We start from the raw sequence: 5,000 nt of genomic DNA, 5'->3' as shown, positions 1-5,000 counted from the left end.
TGTACCGCAATGTAACGCAATTTGTACCGCAATGTAACGCAATTTGTACCGCAATGTAACGCAATTTGTACCGCAATGTAACGCAATTTGTACCGCAATGTAACGCAATTTCTACCTTAACCTAACCCACGTTGTGCCTTAACCTAACCCACGTTGTGCCTTAACCTAACCCACGTTGTGCCTTAACCTAACCCACGTTGTGCCTTAACCTAACCCACGTTGTGCCTTAACCTAACCCACGTTGTGCCTTAACCTAACCCACGTTGTGCCTTAACCTAACCCACGTTGTGCCTTAACCTAACCCACGTTGTGCCTTAACCTAACCCACGTTGTGCCTTAACCTAACCCACGTTGTGCCTTAACCTAACCCACGTTGTGCCTTAACCTAACCCACGTTGTGCCTTAACCTAACCCACGTTGTGCCTTAACCTAACCCACGTTGTGCCTTAACCTAACCCACGTTGTGCCTTAACCTAACCCAAGTTGTGCCTTAACCTAACCCAAGTTGTGCCTTAACCTAACCCAAGTTGTGCCTTAACCTAACCCAAGTTGTGCCTTAACCTAACCCAAGTTGTGCCTTAACCTAACCCAAGTTGTGCCTTAACCTAACCCAAGTTGTGCCTTAACCTAACCCAAGTTGTGCCTTAACCTAACCCAAGTTGTGCCTTAACCTAACCCACGTTGTGCCTTAACCTAACCCAAGTTGTGCCTTAACCTAACCCACGTTGTGCCTTAACCTAACCCACGTTGTGCCTTAACCTAACCCACGTTGTGCCTTAACCTAACCCACGTTGTGCCTTAACCTAACCCACGTTGTGCCTTAACCTAACCCACGTTGTGCCTTAACCTAACCCACGTTGTGCCTTAACCTAACCCACGTTGTGCCTTAACCTAACCCACGTTGTGCCTTAACCTAACCCACGTTGTGCCTTAACCTAACCCACGTTGTGCCTTAACCTAACCCACGTTGTGCCTTAACCTAACCCACGTTGTGCCTTAACCTAACCCACGTTGTGCCTTAACCTAACCCACGTTGTGCCTTAACCTAACCCACGTTGTGCCTTAACCTAACCCACGTTGTGCCTTAACCTAACCCACGTTGTGCCTTAACCTAACCCACGTTGTGCCTTAACCTAACCCACGTTGTGCCTTAACCTAACCCACGTTGTGCCTTAACCTAACCCAAGTTGTGCCTTAACCTAACCCAAGTTGTGCCTTAACCTAACCCAAGTTGTGCCTTAACCTAACCCAAGTTGTGCCTTAACCTAACCCAAGTTGTGCCTTAACCTAACCCAAGTTGTGCCTTAACCTAACCCAAGTTGTGCCTTAACCTAACCCAAGTTGTGCCTTAACCTAACCCAAGTTGTGCCTTAACCTAACCCAAGTTGTGCCTTAACCTAACCCAAGTTGTGCCTTAACCTAACCCACGTTGTGCCTTAACCTAACCCACGTTGTGCCTTAACCTAACCCACGTTGTGCCTTAACCTAACCCACGTTGTGCCTTAACCTAACCCACGTTGTGCCTTAACCTAACCCACGTTGTGCCTTAACCTAACCCACGTTGTGCCTTAACCTAACCCACGTTGTGCCTTAACCTAACCCACGTTGTGCCTTAACCTAACCCACGTTGTGCCTTAACCTAACCCACGTTGTGCCTTAACCTAACCCACGTTGTGCCTTAACCTAACCCACGTTGTGCCTTAACCTAACCCACGTTGTGCCTTAACCTAACCCACGTTGTGCCTTAACCTAACCCACGTTGTGCCTTAACCTAACCCACGTTGTGCCTTAACCTAACCCACGTTGTGCCTTAACCTAACCCAAGTTGTGCCTTAACCTAACCCACGTTGTGCCTTAACCTAACCCACGTTGTGCCTTAACCTAACCCACGTTGTGCCTTAACCTAACCCACGTTGTGCCTTAACCTAACCCACGTTGTGCCTTAACCTAACCCACGTTGTGCCTTAACCTAACCCAAGTTGTGCCTTAACCTAACCCACGTTGTGCCTTAACCTAACCCACGTTGTGCCTTAACCTAACCCAAGTTGTGCCTTAACCTGCTCTGTAATTGGCATATGACACGTTACATTAATCCAGTGTTGTCTAACCACAACCCTCTGAATATAGTTCGCTACTCGCACCGCCCACCCTCTTGTGTATCGTTTCATGTTCAACACTTCGCAAGTGTTGCTTACTTTTTACATGCTCCCGCTGTACACTGTAATGTGGACGACTGCAGGATGTACATCGCCCCCACCCTCCCCCCTGCCTTCGCACGCTGGTCGTTCAGGTGCTTGCGTGTTCAATGCCCTTCGCAGCTGTTCACTGGCATTCGCATGTCGAAGCGCTCAGTCTACGTCGTGGTACGGCCTGTGTCCACTGTCCGCTGATGTCGTAAGCTTAACCCTCACATTGTACTGCACATAGGTCCGTATGTACTGCATGATACGCTGTGGCACATGTGTGACCGTACAACGACTGCGCCCAACAACAGCGAACCATACGGTCCAAATGTTGTGCACTCAGCCACGTGCCGTCTCCCCATAACAGCTACATTGCAGTGTGGTACGCCATAGAGACGTGTGGGATTAACGGACGCCCTGGATGGCGATCAGCATGAGCCGTCTGTTGATGTAGTGGCGCGTGTATTCAAACGTAGTCGTCTCTTCTCACACAGTGTGATAGCATGGTGCACCGCGTTCCACATCTGCGACATGGTACAGATGCTGGTTGACAGTCGGTCTCGTAATGGACATCGCATACGTAGGGGGCCACCTCCCACGTGTTCTCTAGTCGTGCACATTTTGTTGCGTGTATGTGGGCAGACGTAGTGTGTCGTGACACCTAACAGACAGGTATGCAATAATCGTTGCATTTGCAAACTGGGATGGACGTCTACGTTTGCTGGTGACGTTACGCAAATGAACAACTGGTAAACCCATTGTGGTGCGGTTGTTGTTGCTGGAGGTAAATCAGTAAGGGCAAATCTGTGTGTGAAGCGATACGCGGCGGTGGCTGGGTGGGACCGTCCCCGGCCGGTGAGGGGGGGCCGCCCGGCGTGCTGGCCGCGCGGTGCGTGGGCGCACGCGCTACAGCCGGCTGGTGGGGGCGCCCAGTGGCAGGCGCGCCGGCCGACGGACGCGGCAGGCGGCGCAGCTGCGCGCCGGGGCACCCTGCGCGCGGCGCCGGGCGGCCAAAGTGGGTCCTCGCGGGCCCGGTGCGAAGCGCGGTGGACATCTGCAGTGTGCTGGTCCGACTGAGGACTGTGTGCGTTGAGGATGCGCCGCCGCCCGGCACTCGGCGCCGCGACGCCGTCTGCTGCTCGGTCGCCCCAGCGGTTCTCGCTGGTGGTTTGTATCGCAGTTGTGCAGACGTGTTGGCACGTGCGCTGTGCTGGGAGAGTTCGCTTCGGCACCCACGTGGGGCCTTTGCCCTTCTGTGGCGCTGGCGTTGGAGCTGCCGGTCACCGTAGGTGGCGCGTGTTGTCTCCCGCCGGCAATGCCACGACAGCACGCTCCCGGGCCTCTGTCGGCAGCGGCAAGCTCAGTTGGGAGCACGGGTGGTCGCACCTAAAGCGTCTACTCGCCTAACTCCGGGCGATTGCGCCTCTCTCGAACCCGACCAAGTACTTAGGACGGCGCTGCGCGCCGCCGGGACCTGAGAGGGTTTCGAGGTGTATTGTGCAGGGGAGCTCAGCCTCCTCCTGTTTGCAGAATAATTGAGCGGACGCTTGCGTGTTCGCGCGGGCCCCTGGGACACACTCCCGGGCGGCCGGCTGCTCAGCTCTAGTTGACGCAGCTCCCTGGTTGATCCTGCCAGTAGTCATATGCTTGTCTCAAAGATTAAGCCATGCATGTCTCAGTACAAGCCGCATTAAGGTGAAACCGCGAATGGCTCATTAAATCAGTTATGGTTCCTTAGATCGTACCCACGTTACTTGGATAACTGTGGTAATTCTAGAGCTAATACATGCAAACAGAGTCCCGACCAGAGATGGAAGGGACGCTTTTATTAGATCAAAACCAATCGGTCGGCTCGTCCGGTCCGTTTGCCTTGGTGACTCTGAATAACTTTGGGCTGATCGCACGGTCCTCGTACCGGCGACGCATCTTTCAAATGTCTGCCTTATCAACTGTCGATGGTAGGTTCTGCGCCTACCATGGTTGTAACGGGTAACGGGGAATCAGGGTTCGATTCCGGAGAGGGAGCCTGAGAAACGGCTACCACATCCAAGGAAGGCAGCAGGCGCGCAAATTACCCACTCCCGGCACGGGGAGGTAGTGACGAAAAATAACGATACGGGACTCATCCGAGGCCCCGTAATCGGAATGAGTACACTTTAAATCCTTTAACGAGTATCTATTGGAGGGCAAGTCTGGTGCCAGCAGCCGCGGTAATTCCAGCTCCAATAGCGTATATTAAAGTTGTTGCGGTTAAAAAGCTCGTAGTTGGATTTGTGTCCCACGCTGTTGGTTCACCGCCCGTCGGTGTTTAACTGGCATGTATCGTGGGACGTCCTGCCGGTGGGGCGAGCCGAAGGCGTGCGACCGCCTCGTGCGTGTTCGTGCGTCCCGAGGCGGACCCCGTTGAAATCCTACCAAGGTGCTCTTTATTGAGTGTCTGGGTGGGCCGGCACGTTTACTTTGAACAAATTAGAGTGCTTAAAGCAGGCAAGCCCGCCTGAATACTGTGTGCATGGAATAATGGAATAGGACCTCGGTTCTATTTTGTTGGTTTTCGGAACCCGAGGTAATGATTAATAGGGACAGGCGGGGGCATTCGTATTGCGACGTTAGAGGTGAAATTCTTGGATCGTCGCAAGACGAACAGAAGCGAAAGCATTTGCCAAGTATGTTTTCATTAATCAAGAACGAAAGTTAGAGGTTCGAAGGCGATCAGATACCGCCCTAGTTCTAACCATAAACGATGCCAGCCAGCGATCCGCCGCAGTTCCTCCGATGACTCGGCGGGCAGCCTCCGGGAAACCAAAGCTTTTGGGT

General features: G+C 53.1%; 1 non-coding gene across 1 annotated transcript in view; it reads left to right on the top strand.

Annotated features, from left to right (window-relative positions):
• Positions 1–3,799: 3,799 nt before the first annotated feature.
• LOC126112069 (small subunit ribosomal RNA) overlaps positions 3,800–5,000 on the top strand; it is a 1,909-nt gene continuing 708 nt past the window's right edge. Inside the window, exon 1 of the ribosomal RNA XR_007524283.1 lies at positions 3,800–5,000. This exon is cut by the window's right edge and continues 708 nt beyond it. This is a non-coding gene — a ribosomal RNA (small subunit ribosomal RNA).

Source organism: Schistocerca cancellata, unplaced genomic scaffold, assembly GCF_023864275.1.
Source record: "Schistocerca cancellata isolate TAMUIC-IGC-003103 unplaced genomic scaffold, iqSchCanc2.1 HiC_scaffold_123, whole genome shotgun sequence".
NCBI classification, from domain to species: Eukaryota; Metazoa; Arthropoda; class Insecta; order Orthoptera; family Acrididae; genus Schistocerca; species Schistocerca cancellata.
This window is presented reverse-complemented; position numbering and strand designations above follow the sequence as displayed.